The sequence below is a fragment of the Numida meleagris genome, chromosome 10 (genome assembly GCF_002078875.1).
Source record: "Numida meleagris isolate 19003 breed g44 Domestic line chromosome 10, NumMel1.0, whole genome shotgun sequence".
NCBI lineage: Eukaryota > Metazoa > Chordata > Aves > Galliformes > Numididae > Numida > Numida meleagris.
In genome coordinates, this window is record NC_034418.1 from 18445843 (window position 1) to 18473705 (window position 27863).

The 27863-nt window shown below is 58.9% G+C and overlaps 1 protein-coding gene across 1 annotated transcript in view; it reads right to left on the reverse strand.

The window, feature by feature from the left end:
• Positions 1-27863, reverse strand: part of ANKRD11 (ankyrin repeat domain 11) — an 81738-nt gene that overhangs the window by 36853 nt on the left and 17022 nt on the right. The window contains exon 2 of the mRNA XM_021409021.1: positions 26277-26356. The gene's annotated coding sequence lies outside the window, so the exon portion shown is untranslated. The remainder of the gene's footprint in view (positions 1-26276; positions 26357-27863) is intronic.

Here is a 27863-nt window from a genome sequence, read left to right on the forward strand (position 1 = left end):
CGGGGGGGAACGTAAACAGGAGCGCACAAAGGAAAAGCAGCTCTGCTCTTGTTTTTTAGCTCACAATCAAGATCTAAGCTATTCAGGAAACTGGTGCGCTGCCCTCCAACCAACTTCAATTAGGGAATTCAAAAGCATTCAGACAAAAGAATGCCTGGGAGTCACTGCGCGCTTGATATTTTTAGCCGGAGCTGGGAGCTGTTGGTGGGGCACGGCGCTGCACCGCGCTCTGTATTTACGTTCGCAGGATGGTTGCATTTACTGGGTCACGGGGAAAGAGACGAGCGGGACGTGAACGCTCCGACCGCCGCGCTCGCTGCTGCTCCCACCAGCGCTCGGGGCGGACCCGACGCAGATCGGGGCGCAGCGGAATGGGAGCTGCCTCCACAGCCCCCGAACAGCAGGAACCCACCGACGGGCGCTGCGAGCAGCGGTGCAGCCTGGGGGGGGCCACCTGCAGCGCAGCCCCCGGCCGCCAGCCCTCCCTCGGCCACCAGATGCCATTCTCCGGGCGGCGAGGCCGATTTCGGCACCATCGCCGCAAGCACAGGGGCCGGGGGGGGCGATGGGGGCCGGGCAGCACCGAGCCCCGGGCCGCCCCGTTCCTCCCCGCAGCCGCCCGCTGCTCGGCCCCCTCTTCCGCTCCCTCCCACCACTGCGGCAGCGCAGATGGCAGCAGCGTGACCTCGCTGTTCCTGCCTCCTTGTTTTGATCCCGCAGTCTTGATTGTTCAGGCTAATCCCACACTCCGAGCCTTGGCTGCCAGCCAGAGCTGTTATTAATGGCACAAAAGCTTCTCATTCCAGCTACTTCTACATCCGCTAATGCTGTTGTTCCCTTCCCTCGCTCCCCCTCTTGCCACGTTATGGCTGGAGCTGGGATGCGCTTTGCAGAGGGACAGCCCCTCTCTGTTTGCCCCATGGCAGTGCCATGCCCGAGGGCAGCGGCAGCACAGGGCCATGGGGCAGCGCAGGGCTATGGGGCAGCACAGGGATATAGGGCAGCATTGGGATATAGGGCAGCACAGGGCTATGGGGCAGCACAGGGCTATAGGGCAGCACAGGGCCATGGGGCAGCACCACAATACATGCAGGGTACCCAGCGCTGTCCAGACAGCACCGTGCTCATCGCCCTGCCCCTGCTGCAACTGACAAAGGCCAGATCCAAACAAGTACGCTGAAGCTCTGATTAAAACCACACACTGAGAGAAGGCTGCTAAGGATTTGTAACTCAGCCCTTCACGCAACAGCACGTCCACGCATCCCTGCACAAGGAACCAAAACACGCCGTGCGGGGCCGAGCGCGGTGCCCAGGCGTGCGCCCCGTTTGAAGCCCCCTGGTTCGCCTCTCCACAGCCCTCCCCTACTGAGGGGTCTTCCCCCACAAGTGGCTGTGCAGTGCCGTGGGCCTGGTGTCACACCAAGCTGCCCGGACGCATGGCAAGGCAGGGAAAAGGAGCAGGAGGAGGATGCTCCGTGCATCCCAGGGATGCAGCACGCAGCCCTGCAGCTGCTCGCCTGAAAAGCTGCTGAGCAGAGCGGGCCTTCTCTCCGTGAATGCCGCGCATCCCTCCCACCTGCAGCCCGCACAAGGCACAGCGCTATGCAGCGGCACACAGCTCGCTGCAGCTCCCAAGTCAGCCCCTGCCCTTCGCTATAGCAACCCCAGCGCTTCTGCCCGCCACAGCACGCTGTGCAGCCCCGCACAGGAGCCCAGCTGTCTGCCAGCAGCTCCTGGTGTCGGCGGTGGAGCTCCACGAAAACGGCTGCGGAGACAGAGATCCAGGGGCTCTGCGTGCGCCAAGGATTAACCCCAAGGAATTAACGATTCTCTCGCAATGCTCAGCCCCCCCTGCCCCGGTACTGGAGGAGCCGTGCGCTAATCCCTGCTCCCTGGGTCTGGCTCTGGGGGCATGCTGCTCCCAGCACGGCCACCGGGTCACCAGGAGGGAAAGCCGGTGTCAGGTCCGAAACCACTCTCCTTCGTGCAGGAGAAAACGCAGTTCAAAGCCGCTGTGCATCGCTTCCGAGGGTGCAAGAGACTAAAAATAATCTTTATTTAAAACTACGTAATAGTCGCACGATCAGGAGAACAAAGGGAGAAATACACACGGAGAGAAATGCTCCTTCCTGAGCTGGCGCGGCGCAGACGGCGGCAGCGGGGACACTGTGGGCAATGGAGCAGCAGCCCTATGGAGTTATGGGGCAGGAGACAGATCCACAGATGTAAGGGAGGCAACTGAACTCAGCACAGCAAAACTTGGAAATAATCCGAATTAATGCATTTTATCACTTGTGAAACCAAAAGGATGGCTGCGTACCTCAGCAAACAGCCCAACAGGGGCAGAAGTTCCCCAGGTTCATTCTGCTTCCACGCGGCACTGATGCAAACCAAGCAGATAATGAACACAGACAGTGCCCAACAGAAACCCCGCCACTGCAGGGATGCGAGGCCTGCAGCAGCCGCACGCTCACTGCTCTCACAGCAGCGCTCCGCTGCCCCGGCCTGCTCCTCGCTGAGCCACAACGCTCCGTGTTTCCAGCCCTGAGCGCGTGGAAGCCGGCAGAATCCCACTCCCCCAACCACAGCACCGAGTGCTGAGCGCTCGGGCACGCTGTGCAAAGCGGGGCCTGGGGACAGCAGCGCCGTGACAGCCCCAGGCTGGGACCTGCAGCCCGAAGGAGCGAGCGCACAGCGCAACGCCGCATCCTGCGGCTCCGAACCACCCGCGGGGCAACGTGTGCTGGGAACACAGAGCGTTGGGAATGCAGAGCTGGGAACACATGGCGCTGGGAACGCACGGCACGCCACACGTGGCAGCACACCCACGCGGTGCCCGGGCCTGCAGCCGGGCAGAGCCATGAATCACCGCGCCCGGCAACGCCTGCGCCCGCAGTAGCGCAGCCCCCAGGCCCAGCTCTGCAAGCACCCGGGCAGGACAGGGCTCACCGCGCGAGGCAGAGCAGGGGGAGCAGTGCTCCCCATCCCCAGGGCTCCGTGCTGGGATCTGGAGGACGTGGCACAGCACGGCCAGTCCTGCCCGCAGCGTCCAGCGGCCCCGTGCCATTCCCCCTTTGTTCTCCCGCTGCTGCCTCCCGTTTACCTCCCAACCTGACCTGCCGTCGCTGTCTGCCTCGCGGCCCCTCCTTCCTTGGCAAGCCTCTGAGATGCGCATTATACAAGATACACAAAAATAAATTGTTTTTAATCCTCCAGACTCTAGTGCTTCCAAACAAGGATCTTAAAGAGCTTTACAAACAATGGATTAAGCCGTAAGGCTCCCTGCGAGGCAGGGAAGTGCTGCTTTCAGGGAGGCGAGCGAGGCCGCAGGGTGACAGCCACCGTCACCGCAGCGCTGACCTGCACGGAGCACGGAGCCCGGCCTGCCCGCTGCCAGCACACCTGCAGCGAGCAGCACCTCGCCACCTCGCTCTGAACTGCCCCCAGCTTCGGCCCCGCGGCTCAAGGACCCCCTGCTTCCCCAAGACACCAGCCACGCGCTCGGTGGCCTCAGCTTGCAGCCTCCACGAGCGCGACGTCATTCCCAGCGCAGCCCGGCCTGCAAAGCCTCTTCCCAGCTGCGCTTTGCATCGTCCTGTAAACAAGCTTTGCATGCTGAGCTCTGCACCCCTCCCTCGGCTGCAGACGTTTGTGCAGGGGCGGGCGCAGGGAAGCTGCCTGCCATAGCCCTGAGCGCTGCCGCCTGCGCCCGGCTCCTGCCCGCCCTGCGAGCCGTGATGACAGCTTCTATTTTGGTGGTGTTTTCATCATATAGATGGAGCAAACAGGCTGCGCTCCAGCCCAGCGCCGCTGCTGACCTGAACGCGTCTTTTATTCATTTGAAACCAGTGCAGTGATTTGTTGCCGGTGGAAGCCAAACTTTGCAGCGCTGCCTGTTTCCCACTTTGCTTGCCATTAATCTCACAGCAGCCATTTCTGCAAAAAGACTCATTTACAGAACAACCCCTCTCCCACATGCAGCACGGCACATGGTCAGGCTCACCGCTGCGGACAGCCCCCTGCAGCCAGCTGGGCGCCCACCAGCCGGCACCTCAGGGTGCCCCCGGGGGCCGCACACCCCCCAGACCCCCTGTAGGTGCCCCACGCCAGCCCCACACCCTGGGGCTGCAGCACCGGCCACGGCTGGCGGCAGAGCTCCCGGAGCCGCGCAGCACAGGGCCCAGCTGCAGCGCAGGAATGCGACGGAGGCGGTTCCCAGCAGCACTTTGCATAGCGCGTCTCCAACGCCGCGTGCTCCTACATGCTCCGTGTCAGTGGGGGCAATTGCGAGACCAAAGCGGAGTCGGGCTGCAGCGGGCTCTGAGCTGCACAGCCGCTGCCAGGCGCATGGCGGGGGCCCTGCAGGGATGCCGTGCCCACGCTGCTGCTCGGCCCTCGTCCTGACTCCTTCCCCAGCGGGGTGCTGAGCCGGGAGGGAGAAATACACGGCACAGGTGCTGCCGGGCTCAAGCGTTTGCTTTTTTCTTTGATCTTTTTTTAACAAGCAGAACATGTTCCACGAACCTGTAGGTGCGCTGCTCGTACAGACGCTCCATGTGAACCAAGATCTGCTGAAATCACTGCAGCAACATTCCACCACCCTCCCCCAGGAAGCAGCTCTGCCTATCCGTGCACAGCTGAATCACGACACAGAGCAGCACGGTTCCATCCCCGCGTGCTCCCCCGGGGCCGTGCCTTATGGGCAGGCCGCTCCTCGAGGCCTCAGTGTGAGCTGCTCCCTGCGAGCACGCAGCTCCCGCCCGCTCCCGCACACGGTGCGCTGCCCTCGGTGCCGTTCTCTGCGCTGCGTTCAGTTCCTTCTCCTTCTCCCACAGCCCGCATCACTCGAGGGATGGCCCCGCACCACTCTCCGCTGCTCCGCCGCCGTGCTGCACAAAGAATGCCGCGTCGCGGTTTGTTTTGTCTGGGAGCCAAGCATTCCCGCTAGCGGCCTGAACGCGGTGCCCGTGCTGGTGGCTCACGGCCGCAGCTCAGCTTGCGGCGCGGGGCCGGCCTCCTCCGCAGGACAACGAGGCCGAGCCGGCCGGGAGGCATGTTTGGAATCTGGAGATTAATTCCACGTAAACTCATGCGTTCAGACGCCTTTGTGGGGCCGCAACCAGCGCGTCTGATCCCACAGAAGTAGGGCAGCGCAGTGTGGGACGGGGCCCCGCCAGCGCTGCCTCCATTTTGCAGCTCATCCACGCTCAGCGTGGGGCCGGGGCTCGGGGGTGGCGGGGGGAGCACCTCGGGGAACAAAGAACAGCAGAGCCCGGCACTGCGGGTCAGGAGGTCGGGGCCGGGCTGTGCCCGGGACGCGGCGCTTTTGTTCAGCAGGAATCGCTGCGAGAGACAAAGCGGAGGGGCCAGGGGGCCGAATGGGGGGCTGGATGGGGGGCTGGATGGGGGGCTGGATGGGGGGCTGGATGGGGGGCCAGATGAGGGCTGGATGGGGGCTAAGGGCCCCTCTGAGCGCTGCCCGCTGCTGCCTCTGCTGCGGCAGGGGATGAATTATTCAGGGTGAAACCATTTTGAACCATGTTGGGATGCGCAGCGGCACTAAGATGGGTGGTGTGCGGGGAGCAGGGCCAGGAACACGCCTCAAGCCACCGCCACGCCGCTCAGGGTCCCGTGGGTGCCACGCCGGGGCTGCCAAAGCCAGCGCTCAGGGCGGCGATGTGCCACCTGCACCAGGCAGACAGCGATACACAACATGGGGAAACGGCTTTAAACCAGAAAAGGGGAGATTTAGGTCCGACGCGAGGGGGAAATGCTTTGCTCAGAGCCCTGAGCTGTGCGGGTGCCCCAGCCCTGGAGGTGCCCGAGGCCACGGGTGGGGCTGGGGGCCGTGAGGTCCCTTCAACCCAACCATCCTGCGCTTCCAGGCTGCTGGGACTGCTCCCCTGCTGGCACGGCACAGCACAGCACGGCATGCCAGCACGCCACGCGGATATATGCAGGTCAAAAAGGAAAACATCAACAATAAGGTTAGCTGAGAGAAAAGGGGCTTTGTGTTGTTTTGTTTTTAACCGAGGAGACCAAATAATTAAATGGCCTGGAAACTATTCCGCATTAAGAGTCGCTACAGCACTAAAATCCCAGCACTGACAGCTGCGGGTGAAGCCCTTTAAGTTACCATGGCAGTCAATGCAGCGATTCGCCCACTCGTTCCTCAATAATGCGGGATTCGTTTTTTAATGCAATTCAACTACAAACAGCAAATGCTGCGGAAGGGAAAAGCGCTTCCCCGCACCCATCCCTGCCCCCCCCGTGCAGGAAGGCGCTCCCGGAGCAGCCCCAGCTCCCGGCTCCCACCCGCAGCACCGGGCTGCCAACCCCGCGCCCTGGGCTGCCCCTTCCCTCCCTTCAGTGCGGGCAGAGCCGCCCGCCCCGCCAAGGCAGACCCAGCAGCACCCGGAGGGGCAAGTCGGAGCAAGACGAGGCCCAGGCAGAGGCGGCCGACACGGGCGGAGAGCTGCACCGCACCGACGCGCCCCGCGTTGTTGTTTTCGCAATCCAGAAACACCTTGGGGCCGAGCGGAGGCTTCGCCGCCCCGCAGCGTTCCCCAGCCCTCCCGACCTGCAGGCTGGGGCCTGGGGCAGCCCCGGACCACATCCCCATGCACACACCCCGTCCCAGTGCCACCCTCGCGCCGTGGCACCGGGCGGCCCCAGCAGCACGCACTGCTGCTCCCGCAGAAGCACCGCTCCCAGCCCTTAATCCGGCGAGCTATTTGTTACAATAAATGCTCGCACCGAAAGCCTGTGGGCTTTGCTAACAAAGCTGGGCTTGCACGTTGGCTGCTAGGCTGGGAGAACGGCTCTCATGGGCCGGAGTGGCTGCAAGGTGCAAGGGCACAGCCCGGCCTGATGGAGCTCCGTGCAACCACAGCTCTGCGCTATGAGCAATGCCCAGCAGCCCAAAGGGCTCTGAAGCAGAGTAATTTACCAATAGGCTCCCCAACCTCCCCCTGAAATACTACTGCTTTACCTCCACCAAAGCACCTGCTGCTAATTTCCATTTGGAAGCAATTAGAAAAAGCTGATGGCACATTAAATACGTGGGAGCACAGGAGCTCTGGGACCACAGACACAGAGCACCCCGAGCTGGAGGAGAAATGCTGGAGTGCTGCAGCCCCGCGCATTGCACCCGCACCGCCCGTGCACCGGGCACACTCGTCCACCTGCTGCCACGTAAATGCCCCAAACCCTTTTTATTACAAAGATATGAAGGTGGCATTTCAATAAGCAGGTTTTGTGGAGAAGAGGCCGTCCTCCCCAGCTGCAGCGCACAAACGTGCGCCGTGCATGGATGCTAAACGCAAGGCACTCCTAGTGCAGCACCAATTACGGGAGGTCTGCTGCTAACTGTTCTCAATTCCTCAAAGAAGAGAAGGACACGCCTGGTGCCGAGCAACCTGGAAACAGCTCTGGGAACAGCTCTGGGAACAGGAGTCTTCAGAGAGCTGTGTCTGAGCGCCCGCGGGCTGGGGGCAGCAGGCAGGGCCTGGGGATGCAGGGACACAGCTCGGTGCTCTCCCACCTGCACTGCCGAGCTCCCATCGGGATTTTTACTTTTTGGGGTGTTTTTTGGCAGGGGAGGAAGGAGGCAGCTCCCCAGTAGAATGCACGGCATGGACCCCACGGACAAGCTGACAGCAGCACCAAAGCCCGGCTCACAAAACCTCCATCTTCAGAGAGCAATTACAGCTGAACTGAGAGAAGCACACTCCAGTCGCTGCGTGCACATCACCAGCTCTCCTTCCCTGGGAGGCGAATGCCGGGAATACCTGCTGACAGGCTCAGCCCGGCTGCCCTGCCTACTCCTCTCCATTTTCTCAGGCTTCCTTCCTGGCTCCCTTCCAGCATTCCCATCTCTCGCAGAGGATCCTGTTTTCCTTCACCGTCCGCGTTGTCTCCTCCTCTTCCTTCTCATCGCCACCCACTCGTTTTTCCCTCTTTCCCAATACTGTGTTTGCCACATCCCCTCACCGCAGCGTCTCCCCAGTGCCTCTCCCGTGCCGTGCAGCCAGCTGAGCCCGGCCCTGGGCAATGCAGCTCCAGGAGCTCGGCCCGGAGCACCCCCCAGCACTGTGCCCCCCCCAGCACTGTGCCGTCCTTGACCCAGAAGGGGCTAGGAAGGGCGAGGCTCCTTATCTCAGGGGAGCTCTACAGCTGTACTGACATTTTAACTCCTGGGACCCCAACGTTGGCCAACGCAGCCCCAAGCAGGTGCGGATCCGCTTGCCTGGAGCACGATGACGCAAGAACCAAGAGCAAGTCTCCCAATCCCACCATTTTCACAAAGGAAGACCGCTAATTAACGATGCTATAACCGCCCCCAGCGCGCACGTTTGCGCCACGCAACATTAAGCTCCCTATTTGATGAGTTTAACACGACCTACGGGAACACCTGCATCGCTGCCGCGCAGGTAGGGGGACCCGGGGCCGTGCTTTGCTTTGCGCATCGCCTCCCCCAGCGCCCACCACCGCTGCGCTGATTTACAGCCCCGAGCCGCACCGCCGGGGCACCGCCAGAAGCAGGCTGATGTCACGTCACCCGGTGCCACCAGAGCCGCCGCCACGCTGCTCCCCGGCCCCACGGCTCCCGGCCCCGCAGCTCCCGGCTGCTCCAGCCCCGTTTCACACGGGAAGCGCCGGGTGCCCCCCCCGCCGCCGGCCGGGCGCACACAAGGGGACATTGTGCGGCTGAATGCCGAGCAGCGTGCTGACGCGCGGGCCGCAAAGCGCATCGGACAGGTGCACGGAAGCTTACCAAATTGGCGCGCGCACGGCTCGCACACAAGTTGATTTCTGGGTGAGAACGCACGGCAAATTGCCGCCGCCCGAGCGGCCGCAGCGCGCGCGGGGAGGGGGAGAAATCCCATTAGCCCGAACGCAGACGCGTCTCACGCTTGCCAGCGGGCTCACAATGCCAACGCTCACGCTTTCTGTCCCCGTGCCCCCGTGAGCTCAGCCCCGAGGCGACTCGCTTCAGCCCAGCTGCTGGCCGGCGTGCCGCCAGGCCCCGGCCCAGCCCGCACCTCCACGTATCGCTTTGTTTTGAAGCCTGCACCGAGTGAATCACTCGGCAGCAAGCGGGCAGCCGAGGCCCCGGCAAGTCCCGGCCGGTGTTCAGGGACTGCGCCGTGGTTTAAAGCCGCTTCCAACAAATGTTACCGCCTCCCAGCGCGGTGCTGTACCCGGCAGCCCAGCTCTGGCCCCAGAGCGACCCGCAGCGAGTTCCAGTGCAGCCCACGGACACGGCCACCTGAGCTCCCTGCTTGCCAAAAGCCCCCCGTCACATTTCAGTGGGCCCAGGGGTGCTGTGCTGGCACCAGGAGTGCTCAAGCCTGCACTGCAGCAGGAAAAAAACAGACGGGGAAGAGCTTCTCAGGGGTTCAGAGCAGACGGGAGAAGGGAAGGCTCCGTGGAGGGCTGAGCAGCCCGTCAGTACCCAAAGGGGCTGTAAGGGGGAAGGGGACGGACTCTTCGGCAGGGTCTGTTGGGACAGGACACGGGGAAATGGTTTCGTGCTAAGAGAAAGGAGATTCAGACTGGATATACATAAAAAGCGTTTACAATCCGAGCAGTGAGGCACTGGCACACGCTGACCCCTGCAGAACGGGGTCAGGCCGGGGGGCTCCGAGCTCCTGATGGGGCTGCCATGTCCCTGCTGACCCTTCCAACCCAGTGCTTCCACCAACAGAGCAAAGGCTGGGAGCCGACACGGAGCACACCGCACTTCTCACTCACACCCACCCGTGCCTCTTCCTAAGACCAGAGAGCTCAGGCGCAGAAGTGGTCAGACACTCCCTCCTGTTCTCAAAGCATCCGCACATCCATGAGCAATGCCCTGAGCAGCTTTGAGGCTGCCCTCGGTGCCGGGTTTGCTAAGAGCATCTTTTGGCTAAAATGTGAGCTTGCACTTGCAGGTTAGCCAGGTCTGCACCTTGAACACCACACTTAGAGGCATCGGAACCAACAAGCTGCAGAGCAGTGCCCCCCCGGAGGTGGGCCAGGGAACTGGCTGGGCTGGTTGCTATATAAAGCAGCAGGCACGCTGCGTGCCGCTTTTTCATTAAACATTAAGTCAACCAAGTTCTGCTGGGGCTTAGGAAAAATACTGAAAGGCACCAGGCCCGGCGAGCACTGCGTGTCAGGGCAGCCGGGCATCATTCCATTGCGGGACACCGACACGATTTGGGGGGGGCACGGTGTGTGCTCGAAGCCCTGCCCCAGCACAGCGGTGGCACGGGGCCCCCGGCAGCAGGAGGCACCGCTGCTTTTCTTAGGAACTGCACTTCAGAAAATAAAGCTGAACTTCACGTTCTGGAAACTTGCTGTGCTCATCGCGTTCCATCCCCGCGTAAGAGCGCGGGCAGCACTGCTAAGAGACACCACCGAAGGCAGCAGCTGTGTCTGAACAACCCTCCCAACCACAGGGCGTTGCATAGGAGGCGTAGGAGAAAACCTCATCAGGAGCAAGATTCATGGAGTCCTAAAGGCCACCAAGACCATCCAGTGCCACCGCTGCTCGGACCGGGACTGCTCCTTTGGTTCCAGGCACAACAACCAACCGCCCTCCCGTGCGGTGAAGCCTCCGAGGGAGAGCAGCCACATCTACAGCTGATGTAACAGGGCACTCACGTTCCCAGCTGCAACTCTGAGGACAACCTCCGCCTTCTGAGAGCGGCCGTGCAGGTTGCAGCGGAGAACTCGCCACGGTGACCAAGCGCTGTCAGCGCACGCGTTGTCTTAACTGGACACGGCCGTTGTTCTCCATGGGAATGCGTATGGCAGCAAGGAAACGAACAGCTACAGGCGGCACCACGGCCATCACACCATGTCTCCCCACACCGAGAGCAGGGATGCACGGAATGCACACGTCCATGCAGCAACAGGAACGCCGAGCACAGGGGCCCTGTGCCACACGTGGAGCGCGGTGCCCGGCCACAGCCCCCCGCTCACGCCGCGCTGCTTTGCGCAGAAACAGCTGACATTTGGAAAAGTTTAAATATCAAGATTTACTCCTCTGTAAAAGCCGAAAATAATACATGCTTAGCGCATGACGTGGCACTGGCATTTGTGCAGCCTGAATCAATCCCGAGCGAGGGAGCAGCCCCTGCGGCCCCAGAGGACACGCCGGGGGGCAGAGAGGGAACAGCAGCACCGAGACCAAAGCCCGTCCCCGCTTCCAGTCACAGAAACCTTTCAGAAGACGAATTCCCAGCTTAAACCTTCCATTTATTCGGAAAGGAATACTTCTCGAGGTGCCTCAAGTTAAAATTGTTTAACGTGTTTTACAGCCTCTCCAAACTCTTTATGGCCTTGGAGCCTGTCCATGTTTGTGGAAGAGGCGCAGCGTCCCAGCTCCGGGTTGCCGGCTGTGTCAGCGCACCGCTCTCAAGCTCCCCAGGAGCCGAGCGCAGTCCCCGTGCCGGTCACTCCTACAGCTGCTGTCTGCAGCTCTGGTGGCTGGCAACCAGGTTCTGCTCCTGCTGAGGGCATCAGGGATGGGGACAGGGAAGGCCCCAGGAGGTGACGGCGCCAGAGGCCAAGGGGAGCACGGCCACGCATCCCAGCAGGGGAGGTTCAGGTTGGGTGTTCGGAAACATTTTGTCTCAGAAATAGCAGTGATGGGCCAGCACAGGGAGCGGTGGGGTCAGCGTCCCTGGGGGTGCCCCAGAACCACAGAGACGTGGCACTGAGGGATGTGGTGATGGGCATGGTGGGGTGGGGATCTTGGAGGGCACAGCCCAGCCTCAGGAACACAGAACACATATGGGCAAAACATGGCACAGCACAACCACGAGCGGTTCTCCCAGGGATGCTTAAATCCAAGAGCATTCACAGGCAGGCAGGCGTGAGAAAGAAGCGCACCACTGCCATTAAGAGAAGTTCCAACTGGCCTGCATCCACTCCTCGATTCCTCTTCTTCCCCCCACAGAAAGCCCCCGGGGGCGTGGATGTTCTCCTACCACCAAGGAGGAAGCCGGAATCCAGCACGGGGAATTTATGAGCAGGTTGCTTTTTAAGAGGCATTTTTAAGAGGCAAACGCGATGAGCAGATCCACAGCACAGGGAACACAGAGGACGCGAACCAGGCAGCAAGCGGCCGCGTTGAGCACAGCCCGAAGGACGCGCACAGCTCCTGGCAGAAGCTGAACAGCAGCAGCCGAGGGGTATGGGCACTGCACTCTGCTTCCCACGGGGGCCAGGTGGACGTGGGGCAGGCTGTGCCCACAGCAGCACCCAGACAGCCCAGTCACTGCAGGCTGAGTGCAGTGAGCACCCAGCCACGGCCCCGGGCAGCTGCTGCAGGCTTTCCTACGGCTGCTTGCTGCCCCTGGGTGCCAGCACACAGCCCCAAGCCCCCGGGGAAGCTGGGTGTAGCGACGAGCCCCGGGCTGAGCGCGAGCGCAGTAAGGCGGCTTTGTTTTATTTTTAACAGCTACATATCACTTCCTTGGAGAACTGTAAAAGCTGAAGTGCTCTCTACGCGAAACCCTGAGAGCAAGAAATCATAACACATAGCAAAGATCCTGAATAACTCGCCACTCCCGTGCCCTATAAAAGAGTGGATGGGAGAAAGGCAGGAAAACTCAAGGAAAATAAGCAGCGAGGAAGACACGCAGCAGCAGCATCCCATAGCCAGAAAGCTCCCGGGGTTACCCCCATGGAAGCAGAGCTGTGCTACAGCGATGCACCGTTCCACAACGCAGTTGTGCCCCAGTGCAGTGGGACATGATGTGAGCGTGGCACTGAGCAGAGCCCTGCAGGAGCCATGGCTGCGAGCACCCTCCTGCAGTGCACAGCTGCTGAGCACTGCCCCAGCCCGGCTGCAGGCGCTGCCTCCTCACCCAAGTGCAGCATGAATGGGGCTTCCACCGTGACCTACATTTCTCCTGTCACCGCAGCCTTGCTCGCGGGAAACCGAGATGCAGAGCAGAAGGGTTTTTAAAGTGCCAAATCAGAACCAAAACTGAGCAGCCAAAATGATGAAGAACGGAAGGCGTTTTTCTAATATAGCCAAGTCTGGAGTAGAGCTAGTGCTGATAACGGTATGTCTTCAAAAAATTCCAGAATCTTCTATGGGAAGGAAACACTCTATGAAGGAGTTCAGTGAAAAGATGAAAAACCAACGCTCTGCAGAGGGGAGGGGACAGCACCTGAACCCGGGAGGGAGCAGACAGGCACTCGGGCTCTGCACAAAGACATGCAGCAGCCAGCAGCAGGACTGCAGCCATCAGAGCTGTGTCCCATCACAGGGAGCTCTGGCCAGCCTGGGCACAGCCACATGAGGGGCAGGGACCTGCACGCTGCTACCCACGCCCCCCAGCCACCAGGGAAGCTCCTGAGGCGCTCCCCAAAGAGAGCTGCTGCATTGCTTTGGCCTTTCCTCACGACCCCCCTCCCCAAGGCTTTCAGCAGCTCTGAAAAATACTTCGAAATAATCCAACCCATAAGGTAGGCACACCTAAAGCTATCCCATTTCTAGGCAATACAGAAGTGACTCGCAGGTGGGTGAGCCAAATGCAATGGGGAGACACGGGCGGCTCCTGGGGCAGGAACGGGAGGTCCTGGAGGAAGGGGAGATCCTGGGGGCTTCAGCACGCTGCTCCTCCTCACCCAGAGGGAAACTGAAGTCACCCACTGATTTGGGGTTCCACTTGCTGACTGGCACACAGGAGGAGAACGCTGCCCCTGCTCTGCGGTGCCTTGCTAGGGAAACTCTCCCAGCCCCAGTGCCAGGCACAGCGCTGAGCCCCCCATCCCATGCCACGCAGCCCAGCAGGGCAGAGCGGGACTGCAGGCAGGGCACAGCTGCAGAAGGGACCCAGCACCAACGCGATGCACCAGCCAGCAGCACAGGGGCAAGAACGAAACCATTACCCTGGGAGCCAAGTCTGAAAGAATCTGCACGTGCACTGCAAAACCCCAAGCAGATTAAGCACTTACAAGCAAGGTAGCCTATTTTCCTCCTTCCTCTCAACACAACAGAAAACGCTCCTTTCAAATGACTGCTCTCAGTTTTAGCACTGACGATAGCTAGGTCACAAGCCAGCCTTGGAAAGTTTTACTCAGCAGCAGCTTTAGAAACCATAAATTATCTTTAGCCCAAGTTTACAAGCTCCCCTCGCTAAGGAGCGCGGCTGCCAGCGCTGCTCCTCAAGGCTCCTCTCAAGGCAGCACTGGAACGGCCCCAGAGCGGGGCAGCCGCTGCACCCCAGCAAGGCAGGGCACGCTGTGCACACTGTGCTGGGGGATGCACTGCAGGGCTGCAGCACAGCAGGCTGTGTTGTGGAGCAGGGACAGCTCCAGGCAAGCACCACGCACGGCCCCGCAGAGCACGGTCACCTTCCCTTCGTGAGCTGCACTTGGGAAGCTTAAAATGAACATCACCGCTCTCGAAAACTTCTGAACTGTTTCTACAAACCTAAAACCGAAAAAGTAGAGGTAATAAAAAGTGTTTTATTAGCTGAAGGGCTTCTCCCACCTCCCTCGGGTCTATAGCAGAGACTTGGCAGGAAACCTCAGCTCCTAAGAACGCACCTTCCAGAAGTGGAGCACGCAGCCAGCCCCGGGCTCACCCCACGCTGCACCCCATCCCTGCACAGCGGGCAAACAGCTCGGCAGGAAGGCGAGCAGCAGCACCAGTGCTGCAGAGTGAGAAGCTGAAGGCTGGGGGTCCCCTTTCACCCCCCATTTTTGCACAGAAGGAAGCAGGATGCTGCAGCCCTCCGCAGCACATTCATGGCTGCAGCAGGGCAGCCCAGGCAGGTCCCTGTGCCCAGCGAGGGGCTTCCAGGCACAGCCGTGCCAGGGACAGCACCAGCCAAGGCACATGTTTCACCAGGAGCTGTCACCCTAAATAAACAAACTCAGAACGTTCTTTCTGCCCACTGTGAGAACCCCCTCAACCCCCAGCTGTGCACCACGTTCTCTTGCCCACTTTCCATCAGTGCTGCCCCAAAGAGAGCTTTGCCTCGGGATCCATCCACGCCTTTGAGCCACAGATGACACTGACTGGAGCCATCCTTTAAAGTATCTGTCAAATATAATCCTTCTCCTGCTCCAATTCTCACTGGCTTGCCCCAGCACTGGGATGAAGTCATAAATTACACACCCTGCCACTCAATTTCCTCTGATTGTTTGGTAGAACCTCTCCACTAATAACCAGTGATCAGCCACCTCCTCGTGGCTTAAGTGGTTTCCAATCATGAAAGATTTATCCGCTGCAACTTCCAGTCAATCACGAAGACACACGAGTGGCTGCCAGGCACTCAGCTCCGACCACAGGGTGAGCAGAGCGGCTCCGGGGATGAGGGAAGCAGATCTCTGCCGACTGCAGACACCCGAAATCAGAGAGGAGTTGCAGTGGCTGCATGCAAAAACCACCTGCATCTCCACCGTGAAGTCAGAAGCTCCGCGTGCTGAGGTCACCCTGGAGCACCACGGGCACGGCCACACCGGCACACGGGGCCGGCAGCAGCACAAAGAGGGGATGCTCTCACAAAGCAGCTCCGAGCTCTCCAGGTGAGCGGGCTGGCAAGGATCTGCTGGGGGATGCCAGCACGGGGAACCGGAGCACGGCACACGGCCACGACCCAGCTGCTCCGCAGCGTAAACTGGAAGAGTAAGCACCATTTATTTTGCCACGTTCTGAAACCGAAATAAGAAAACATTGAAACGCTGCAGCTTATTTAGATAATACACACCGGAAGACATCTTTTACTGCTGGCAGCTTGAAAGAAAAGAACATAATTACAATTCCAAGCATGAAATGAGCTCTCTTCCACACATGCCTGAACCAAGCCTAACTGTTCCACCAGCTGTAGTGAATCAAAGCAGGCGGAATTCAACAGGAAGGACCCAGCAGCAGCACTGGATGCCTTTAGCACAGCAATCGCGCAGCACCTGGGCCCAGCGCTGCAGCTGAGGTGGGCACGGGGCATCTGACCCCGCACAGTGAGATCTGCATCTCTGACCTGGCTGAGAAACCGCCCCGCTGCTTCCACAGCCCGCAGCTACCGGTGCTGTGCCCTCGCTACAGAAGCGAGCGCCCACTTCTCCTGCTGGCAGTCTCACGCTCCCGGGCCGTTTCACATCTGCTTTCCTCCCAGGGTGCAGGGCCCCAGAGCACGCAGACAGACTGCAGCCCCCACAGAGCTGGCCCCTAGCAGCCCTGCTGCAGGACCCCAAACATGGGACACCACCGGCACCCCGACATCACCCACACCGCCACTGCTGGGCTGCATTAAGAACAAAAACCACCGCAAACCAAGTTAGTGTCGCTGGGCTTGATGCAACTCTATGCTTGCTGCCACATTGACACAGAGTGTCTTACACGAGCTAACTCCTTTGGGCCCACAGCACGGCCAGCTGCAGTGCTGACCAGCACACCGTGCAGGCCTAGCACTGAGCCACAGAGCAGCGGGGCGAGCAAGACTCGAGCGGGAGGGGATGGGAGAACCAGCCCTGAGATGAAGAGCCCAACCAGGGGGTTCCCGAATTAACGCTCCTATCTCCCGTGCAGCCACAGTAATGACCTTATCGGCACAAAGGCTGTAAAGTTGCTCTTCGAGAAGCGTTCCTAACGCGCCCAGAAGGAAGATCAAAGATGACTCTCACGGGCGAAAGAAAGAAACGTTTCCCTTTTCAGGCTGGGTGCACACCCATCAGCACGCCTGTTTCTGGAACCGAAGCAGAAGTGGCAGCACACCGCACCGGCTGCGCAGCGAGCGTGGCACAACCCACAGCCGCGTGCTGGATGCTGGGCTCCTGCCCACGGCCCCGCACGGCACGAGCCGGGCCCAGCCCCGCAGCCGGGCTGATCTCAGCCCGGACACGAGTTCCAGCTGCCAGCCCTGCCCTGGGCACACGGGGCTGCTGCTGCTGCGGGCAGACGGCTCGGGTTCACCTTCCTGGCATCTCCGCTGGGCTCGGATGGGACGCGTCCATGTCAGACCTCGATCCTGCAGCCTGAGCGCGCCAAGTTTCATAAGGAGTTTAAAACAGGATGGGCTACAATGAACTAAAAATAAGGCAAACCAACAAAAACAAGGCTCAGGAACATTCTATACTGAACATGAGTGTATGTTCACATGTATAGATAGACCTACACGTACGTAGATGTGACTTGCCTTACTCTGCTTTAAATCATCTCTGCTGCACATGGATCTTTCCTCCCCCATTTTTCAACCCTGAAAGAATTACCGTTTCTTTCCAGACGAGGACTGCTGCCAACATTCTGCAGGGCTGAAGTCCAAACCACACATAGTTCAACAACAGCACGCTTTAACAAAGAGTAAAACTATCGCGTTTTTGTCTTTTTTTTTTTTTTTTAATTAATCATACCTTGAGAAAGTACGGCTGAGTAAGAGGGGAAAAGTCAGGAGTCATCAGCGAGTGCCAGAGTAACGAGGTTCGGGTTGCCGCTGAACATCCCTCCCACCAAGTCTCTCCATCAGACGCATCTCCATCCTCCGGTGCCCGAGCTCAAGTTGCCCTGCAGAGCTGCACCTCCCGCCGCACGGCTCCCGCCACCTCCTGACTCGGAGCCACATCAGCGCGTGCTTACAGCCCCGGTTTCATAACTAGGCCAGCGCGAGCGGGTGAAGCTCCGATTCCTGTTTGCCCAGGCGGACCGGCCTCCTTTCCCAGCGATGCCTGAGACTTCGGCAAGAAAAAAAAAAAAATCCAACTTTGCAAACTGCAAACATGCAGCCCTCTTTCAACACCTTTTAATTACAGCCTCCGCAGGATCACGGCTTGAATAAGCACCAAGCTCCTTCCTCAGCTGCACAGCACGGCTCTGCTGTCACCACCAGAAATGCAAGGTCCTCGGCAAACAGAAATACATCTGTACCAAAGAAGAAAGCTACAACGAACCGCAGCAGGAGACGGACCGGGAGCGGGAATGAATCACGCCGGGGTGAGTGGCAGACTCCACCAGTTTTCACCTTCCAACACTAAAGCCACGAACACTGAATGTTTTAACACAAACCGTATTCCTCCTTTGCCCAGTACACTCTGTCCTCCTCGTTCACATCCGAGAGCTGATCCAAAGACATTTAACACGGACTACGCAGAGAACGGCGCAGCGCTTTCTCCGTTCCTCTGAGCTACTGTAAAATGAAGAGCGATACAGAACCTCTTTCCGCGGGCAAAGCACAGCTCTGCTCGGGAAGGAACACCTGTGCACGGTGAGGAGTACGCAGGTTGTACAGAAGCAATAAAAGCCCTACACTTGCAATCCGATTCCAGCCGGGGTATTTCTTAGCTCAGCATCAGAAGAACCACGGAGTCCAGCATGCAGGGAACTCGCAGGCTGCCAGCGCGCTGTGAACAGGGGCCGAGCTGCTCGGTCACCTGCTCTGCCCAGCAGATGCCGCCCCGAGCGCGGGGCCACGCGCAGGCAGGGCTGGCACACGAGGCTCGCACGCTGCGCGGCTCCTCGCAAACACGTGGCTGGAATTCCAAGCCGCTGTTAGGCACGGCCCGTCGCTCCAGTTATCTGTCTCGAAGATCTCATTAACGCTCTTGCTCAGCGCAGCCGAAGCTTACACGGGAGCGTCTCGAAGCTCGGCGCGGTTTCGCAAGCAGGAGCGGCGGATGGAGCGGCGCTGGGAGGAGGACGGCTGCCGCACGGGGCCCGTGGAAGCGCTGCTGGTCCCCGGCCCACATTCCTTCCAGACCACGCCAGCAGGCCCCCGTAACAGACACCGCGCCGCAGCGCACGCTACACGTCAGCTCCAAGTGCGGATGCCCTTGAAAACGCAGACAGCTAAAAATACCGAGGCGCACACAGCTGCACACCTCCGCCCCGCAGCTCTCCTACCTGCACGGGATCACGGGGCCGAGCGGAGGAGGACAGCTCCTGCCTCCAGCCAACGGAGGAGCGTGGCAGCGTGCACAGCCAGGCCCTGCTCACGCTGCAGGCCCGGAGCTCAGCCCGGGAGCAGCTGCCGGCCCCAGACAGAGCTTTCCTTTCAGGCTGTCGTAAAAGCACCATTAACACTGGGGGAAGCCTCAGGCCTGGCCAGCTGCTGCGCCCAGGTGCAGCTGTAACTGCTGACAGGGAGAAAAACTCAGAATTTTTTTTTTTTTTGGTAACGTGTTTGTTTTCTTTTTTTTTTTTTTAAATGAAATTATGTACTACCTGTTGCCATTCGATTCTCCAGTTCCACCCAGCTCTGGCACAGCACTAACAAGCAGCACGGCAGAGATGTGGCAGCACTGAGGACGCAGTGAGAAGCGGGCTGGGCTGCTGGGCTCCGCTGCCCCAGGGGCCGGCTCCTTCCTGCACCAGCACGGGATGCCTTCGTGACAAGGCTCAGATGCTGACGCTCCAGCAAATGTTTTTCCACTAACTTGCAACAAATTCCTGCGAATATTTATTTCCTACGTTATCTCCAACCAGAACGTGCGTTTCTATTACAGCACTTAATTTCATTTAAGAAAAAGTTGAGCGGCTTCTTGCAGGAAAACAAATACAGGATATTGGCAAGACTACAAGAATGAGGTAAAAACTACTGAAGACGAGATCATTTTCTTCTGACTAGGTGACATAGAAGGGAAGCACAGCTCTTACAGGACCCCCACAGCAAATCCAGGTCCAACAGGGAATAACCAGATCTATCCAGCGCTGCCCTGATACACACAGCTGGCTAGGAACTGCCAACAGCAAAGAACTCGCCCACCACCAACCCATCCCCATCTAACTGACCAGCTCCTCTGACCCTTCAGCCTCTCCCAAGCTTTCCCACCCAAGCCATGCTGGTTTCAGCACCTGGCCAATGGCTGGAGCACCAGAGCAGCACATCCCTTCTTCCATCCATCATTATCCATCCAACCATCATCCCTGTGCTCAGCAGGCCCTGGAGCAAGCCAAGAGCCCCGGCTCCCAGGAAACACGGCATTAAGGCTCCGTGCTGCAGCCTGACATCATGAAACACCGCAGACTGGGTGCTCTTAAACACCCCTGAGCTTGTTCCCATAGATCTGAGCCTCCCCGGGAGACGCGATGACTTCAGACTAATGACTGCTCCTAAAAGCCCCTGGGGACCGCAGGCCCCGAAGCTGCGGGGGCAGAGCGGGGCTGACAGCCACAGGCGGTGCTGCGTGTTGCTGCAGGAGAGGCTGCTGGCGGGGTGTTGTAAGGTAGGAGCCCACACACCTCGCAGCGGGGCTCCATCCAAAGCCAGCGCTTCACTCCTGCGGCCCAGATCAGGAGGTGCAGAGCTGGGAAACGCAGAGGGCCAGGGCCCTCAGACAGCGCTGCTTTTCGGATAAGCACAACAGCAGCGCTGCAAAGCGAACTGCAACGCTGCGGGAAGGAAGAGGGGAAAGCCTCTGAACAGCACCTGCCCTCAGCCTGAGGGCCCTTTGGGATTACAGACACGTCACCGCAGCACCAAGCAGCAGCGCTGCGCACAGCCCCAGCACGTGGGACCTCCAGTCCCCGATGTCGCTCCCTGTCACGCTGCGGTTCCCCTGCAGAAGCTGCACCCCGGGGTGCACACAGTGCCCGTGTCCCCGTGCCACCAGCAGCACCCAGCCCACCCGCCGGCATTATTAATTCACGGAACGAGTAGATGAGCAGCACGGAAGCCCACCTCCAGTTTTACTTACGGAAGCCAACAGCATCCATTGCTGTGGCAGTTCCCTCAAATAAATGCCTGCCATTTCTTTGCTCTTAGCAGCGGTTAACCCAGAAAGGTGAGGTTGCACAAGAGCACTGCTGCTTGATAAGGGAGAGCCACGCACTGACTTCATCCAGAGTGCTCTTGTGCTCTGAAGTAACCTCAGATATTGGTAACTATCTGAATTCAAACGCTGCACGGGAGATTAAAGAAGGCGGATTTGCCATCTCAGCGCTTTGGAGATGTCCATCCTTTACAATGAGGGAGCCCACGAAAATAACGAGGCAGAGGATTTCCAGTCAAGTGCCTCCAGGCCCCAGCAGCATCCCCGGCTGCGGCATCAGAGCAGATGGCAGCGGGCACCAGCACTGCTCCCAGCACCACCCCCAGGAGCTGGAGCATGGCAGTGCTGGGGGGCACGGAGCTCCAGCACAGCCCCGCTCCTGTCCTCCCCCCACAGTGGGAAGTGATCCCATGCCCACCCTCAGCCCCGCATCAGCACAGCCCTAAAGCGGTGATTTGTTACGTGGTTTCAATGAAATCGTCCTGGAACTTGTGCTGGGGAAGGGCGAACTGCCATACAACAGGGGGAACACGCAGGGCCACCAAGCTGTCAGGGAACCTGAGCTCTCACACTTTGCGTTAAGCTGGTAACCGACTCATTTTCAAGTGCCAGATCTCAGCCCCATCAACCCATTCTTCTGAGATCTGAGCACCATCAGGAACTTCACCATGGGACAGAAATAACAATACCACCTCACCTCATGTTTGAGGCGCTTGGGAGGGGCTTTCCAGAAGCGCTCCTGCCTGGATCAGCAGTCCCTCCCCGTGCTCTTGGTAAGCTGCCCCAACACCACACCAGGCCTGCGCTCAGCCCAGGCATCCCCAGTGACACCGCCGAGCCCCCAGCACCGCTGTCCCCATGGACACACAGAGCTCATCTAATGGATGTGAACGCCACAGCCACCAGGAACACAATTATCTCTGCTGTTCTGTAAAAGAGCAAGAGACGAGGGAACGAGAACCTCCCGAATCATTATTCATTCAAAACCCCCAACAGCCTGCTCTAATCAGCAGGCCTTTGGTCCGCGAGCTCCTTACGGTAGGAACAGATTGCACACCTCTTGCTGCCAAACGCATCATCTGCACTTAATCAGAGCATGATGGATATCTTCTGAAAACAAGCGGTTCCAGCCCTGTTTCTGTGTAATCCTGCTGCTCCACCCCGACGCCCGTCCCCTGGAACCCACGGTGTCCCGTCCCCCCCCCAGGGCTCACACCTCAGCTCTGCTCCCAGCAATGTGCTGCAGTGCAATGCATTGCAGCACGGAGCCAACCCCCCCAGCATAACAGGGCTGTAAGTGGGAAGGGAACCAACTCTTTAGCGGGGTCTGTGGGACAGACCAAGGGGAAACAGCTGCACGCTAGAACAGGGCAGATTTCGGCTGGAAATAAGGAAGGAGTTGTTTAGGATGAGGTCAGTGAGTCACCGGCACAGGTTGCCCCCTGCAGACACCATGGCCAGGCCAGAGGGCTCTGAGCTCCTGATGGGCTGTCACATCCCTGCTGGTGGCAGGGAGCAGGACCAGGGAGCCCTCACGGGTCCCTTCCAACCCAAACCATTCTGTGACTTTAAGAAACAAGGAAGGGAGCTGCCCCACACCACACGCAGCACCTCCAGAGCCCTGGGTGCTCCCTTGCGCCCAGGAGGGGCCGTGCTAGGATTCCTGCTGCACGGCTCTGAAAGCTGCAGAGCTCTACATTCAAAGCGCCTGCGGTCAGAACACAGCCCCTCATGAAAACAGTTGCTCAAAACCAAGTAGAGCGGAAAAAAAAATACCTATTTTCCATTCTTTCAGGCTGTTGCTGCAATGGCTTTGTCTGGTTCAAAACAGAAGACGAGAGGAAGGAAGAGCCGCGTTATATTTGGTTGTGGGCTGCTCTCGCTAGGAGCTTCCTTCTGCACTCTGCTGAGCACACAGCCCAGCAGCACCCACGGAACAAGTCCCATTGCTCACAGAGGTTTCAGCTCAGCTCAGACCCCTTCCTTAAAGCTGCTCCCGTTGTGCACATGTGCCAGGTGAGCTCGTTAGCAGCAGGAAGGTTACTGGGGAGGTGGGATTAACGGCAGCGCTCGGCTCGCTCCCATCTGACGCGCACAGAAAGAGCCTCCCTACCCACACTGCTAAAAGGGACGTTCAGATTGAGGGCACGTAGGTGGCACCTGCCAGAAATGGCACGTGAATAACATTCGCAATTAAACTAATTCCGATAAAACAGAGCGAACTGTAAAAGCAGCAATTCAAAGCACTCAAACGCTACTGCTCGGATCACACCTGAGAACCCAGCTCTCCCATCGGGGCAGGGGAAGCGTTTGGAAGCTCTTCCCCGCAGATCTCAGCGGCGTTTCACACCCGGGGGCTCGCGTGGCCCTGAGCCACGAGGAAGCCGCGCTCGCAGCAAAGCCCCGCAGCTTACGGCGGAGATGCGGCTTTAGACGCCCAGTTTAGACCCAGCGCTTTAATCTCGGCACCGCCCGCCGGCTCCGAAGGGCACCGCTGCGGGACGGGACCTGCAACACGCAGCTCCCCGCCCCTCAAAGCACGATGAACACCCGACTTGTTCATCGTCGAGTTGAATGGGTTTTTTCCCCCCTTTTTTAAACCGTTCCGTCACATCCCAGCTCGACAATGCCACCGTTACCGTAGCATCAGACCTCCCGAGGACGATTCCATCCTGGAAGCGTGCGCTGCCATCGCTTCTCCAGCACCGCCTCAGCTTCACAGCTGCACCCTCCCGGGGAGCTCAGAGCAAGGCAGGGCTCCAGCTCCCAGCAGCAGCACCGCCCGCTGCTGCCCTTCACCTCGCACCTACTGACGCCCTACGAACCCCACAGCCACCCCAGCCACCCCGCTCACCCTCTGCAGCGCGCTGCTCCTCACCGTGCCGTGCGGGGAGCCCCGCAGCTTCACTCCGAGCAGTGCCACCAGGACAGCCCCGCACAGCTGCCCGGGCCCACGCGGAGCTGACGCCCCAGCTGCCTTCTCTTGGCCTGTTTTCTTTGGCTCCCCGCGGAAATAAAGTGATTGCTTTTTAGAGAACTGAAGGCAGCGGGGTTTTAGCAACGCGTGCGTGTTGCAATAAGGAGCCATCCACCAACGTGGAGAAATCTCAGGCTTTTGTAACTTCCTGCAGCACGAGGGCCCTCTCCAACACGGCGTGCTGCACGCGCTCCCCGGCAGGTCCTGGCTGAGCACCGTGCCTCAGCAACACACACACACACACACACACACACACACACACACACCTCTGAGCTGCCCTGCTCCACACCCCGTGCCCAGCTCACCCCCAGCACAGGGGCAGGGCAGCAGTGCGGGATCCAAAAACCCTCCCGGCAGGGATCCCACAGCACAGTCCTCATCGGCCGCTACACACGGTGCTGGAAGGGAGGGAAATCACAACACGACATCAGAGCAACCGCTTGGTGCCCCTGCACGTTCTCTGTTACAGGCCTAACACGAAGGCAACCCCTCCTCACAGGCACCAGAAGCACTGAGGAAGGCTTAGCACTGCCACGGCACAGCAAATCCCCTTGGGAGGAGGCAGGCGGCCGCACCCCACCGCTACCCCAGCCCATGGCACCGCAGGGTTCCGCACGAGGAACAGGAAGGCCTGAAAAGGAACAAGGCCCTGCTCCTGGGTAAGCACTCCTGTCACCAGCCCCAGCCAGGTGACGCCGCTCACTGCGTGCCCTGCAGCGATGACGGCACAAATCACAGCTGAGCCCCTCACAGAACCGCGGTGGCTGTGGATGCTGCCCCGACAGATTCACTCCCACAGAGCACAGCTGCCTGCAGCAGGTGCATTTTTCAGCCCACGCTTGAGGGCTGATCTCCCTCCCCATGATCCAACACCACTGTGCTGCAGTGGCCTGGGAACCCAGCTCAGCCCGCAGACCAGCAGAGTTCTGAGCAATGCAACAGCCTGCACAGAGCACCAGATAAAAGCTTGTTTTGCCAGAGAAGGTCACTTTGCTACAGACTCTCAGGGCTCCGAAAACCCACGCAGCAACGCCATTCTTTTTGCTTCACAAGTGGGAGAAACATCTGACTTCATCTTTATTCTGTTCTACACAGCACGACGGGCATCGCAGCCCCATCCCCAGCCTTCCTCCCACCAGACCCAGCAGCAGCACGCGGCTGCGTGACCCACGAGCACAGCACAGAACAGCCAGCAAGCAGGGGGCTGAAGCAGGGGGCAGATGACAGGGCAGCTTCCACACAGATGTAGCACAGAACCTGAAGCTCTCAGTAACAGCCCTGAAGGCCTTGGGCGGCCAGGAGGAGGCCTGAAGGAGGGGTGCAGCCCGCCTCAGTGCACTTGAATATTCCGTAAGTTGTCACTGAAGTGAAAGTTACTGCAGGGAAAACTTCTCCTGTTGGTTAAAGGAGGGCTCGCGTTCAAAAAAAAAAAAAAGCAAAAGGCTTAAATGCAGAATGGAGAATCTCTGTGCCAAACGATGAAATGCAAGAGGTAGTAAACAACCTGTTCTATAATTGATGCTAGGATCCAGCTCGGTTTTTCAGGCAACTGCAGAGCACTCATTAAAGAAAGAGTTACTGCAGCTGCTGCTGAAGGCCTCACACCTGATACACTTTAATTACGAAGCTGCAGCAGGGGAGAGTTACTGATGCCTGGTCTGTTTTGTTTCACCGTGCAAGGCTTCCACCACTATTAATATTCACCAAGGGATGCTGACATAACATCCGTCTCCCTCTGAATGCCTCGGCATTAGCACGGACAAGCTAAATACGGGATTATTCCCTCAAAACACAGGACAAAAGCCCCCTAGGAGCTCACAAAGCCACCTGATACAGCTCTCCCTCCTTCCACCCCGCCCGCAGCGTCCCAATGACAACATCACCCCACGTAACTCCATCGCAGCAGGAACTGAGGGCCCCGAGCACCCAGAGCCCCCAGCAGGAGCAGCCCGTCCCATTGCGCTTCGGGGCAGCACCAGCCCTCTCCTCTTCCCATAAAACACTTTGGCAAAAACCTCAATTTCTCTACTAACTCCACTCTAGGATAATCTATTATCTCTACATCTGCTAACACTACCAAAAAGTTGAGTCCTAGCACTGAATGCAAACCGTGGCCTCAGCATATCTGGAGGTTTCTCCGCCCAAAATGAAACAGGTGCCATCTGTTTCAATTACACTAATCACAGGGAGACATAACATCGTTAAACGAGCGCTTTTTAACAGCTTTTTTTTTTTTTTTTGGAAAGCTCATTCTGAAAGCAGAGCAAGCGGGCCGTGATGTCCCCCAGTAGGAGGAGGGCACGTGTGACCGGCAGCACCGCCACGCTGCACTGCCAGCTCCTGCTTCCGCTGCACCAGGGGCAGCTCCCCGTGCTGGGAGGGACATGAGCACGAGAAGGCGCCTTAGAAGAGCACACCTCTCCAGATAATCTCCACTAGCAGCTCCTTGGAGTAACTCCACGGGAGCTGCGACACTTGGCTTGGAATTATACAAAAGAATGAAAGAGTTTTAGGACATCAGCGCGGACAGAAGCACTTGTTGGGTAACAATTGGAAACACTCGGGTAGAAGCAAGGTCAATATTTACCGATTCCATCGCTGAAAGCCGCCGCGAGCAGGACAGTTATTAAAATCCAACAGAGGCGTGTCCCAAAATCGCTGTGTGATCTGAAAGACACAGGAATCGTTTCGTTAAAAATGCAATTGTGCTCAGAACGATCCTATTGTATTTGAGTATCCGAGCGCCCGAAGGCTGCTGAGCACCAACCCCCTGCCCAACCCGGAGCGGCCTGCTAACAAGTGGGCAGGAATGGCAGCACACAAGGGCAGGCGTGAGCTGCTGAGCAACGCCGGGCTCCCACCACCGCCTCACCCCAGCTCACTGCGCTCATCACAAACCTGCCCCGCTGCCGAGCGCCCCAGGCACGCACCCACAGCTGTGCCAGAGAGAGGCAGAACTTCTGGAACGCAACAGACACAGCCGGCGTGCAGGGCTGCTGCTGCTGACCGCACCGGGGGAGCCCCCGCTGTGCCCTCCCCTTAGAAGCAGTGAGAGGCAGGGGCCTGGGGGGAAGAAACAGGCAGACAGGGCCCCATGTGCAGGCACCCGCCCATTCTTGGCCTCTGCTCCACTCCCCCCATACTCTTCTCCCTAGCAAAAATTACAGCTCTCATTAGAGCGATCCGCTTCCACAGACAGAGAAAATAAACCACCAGAAGAAGAAAGAAAAATCAAGCTGAACCCGCAGCTGCAGTATCAGGAGAACGGGCCGTGCTGTGTGCAGACAGGTAGCAGCCAGGACTAGGTGTGAACGAAGCTGCTGCACACATCCAAGAGTCCCATGCCATGACACAGCTCTGCACACACGCACTGTGCACCATAACACGGAGCACGTGTGAGCCGGCTCGCTTGTGATGCACAGCATGCTTTCTGGTTTTGAAGTGAATTGCCCAGGCCACCAAACCCCAAACTCCAATGGACAACGCCCAACACGAGGCTCATGGGCAAAACCCGACTGGGACCACGTGTTCAGGTCCCACACAACACTCCAGCTGCACACAACCCAACACCTCCACTCAGAACAAAGCTCTGCTTTCAAAAGCCTCCATTACAATGACTAATTGACTCACGCAATGATGAGAACGTATCACCCCCAGACCAGCAGCATGGTGCCTGTCCCCCCTCTGTGCCACGCAGCAGCGCCCATGCAGCTCCCGAACCGTCGTGCAACACAAGGCAGCCGCCTCCAGGCCTCCCTTCACATCAAACAGCAACGTGAATACCGAATAAGCGCTCAGGGAGACCTGGTTCTGGTTCAAAACAAGCTCAGAGCCTTTCAAGACTCGTGACGCTGCTTCATATTAGCCCACAGTAATTTGCAAGCTGGGTGAGCAGGCAGCTTGGCTGGGGAAGGTGCCCAGCCCTCCCAGCAGGCCGGCCCAGCACCGCCCCACGGATGGGGAACCTCAGGCAGACACCGTGCTTTGCAGACAGAGCATACAGCACAACGCCTGGTAGCAGCCCTTGGAAAAAGTATACTGGGAACCAAATAATGCAAACTTCTTGGTTAAAAGGATGCCTTGCTTCTTTACAGAAGAGAAACTGGCATTAGCAGACGGCAAGCGCTTTATGAGCATAAGTGAGCCTGCAGACTGGAATCACGGCGCTCCGTCT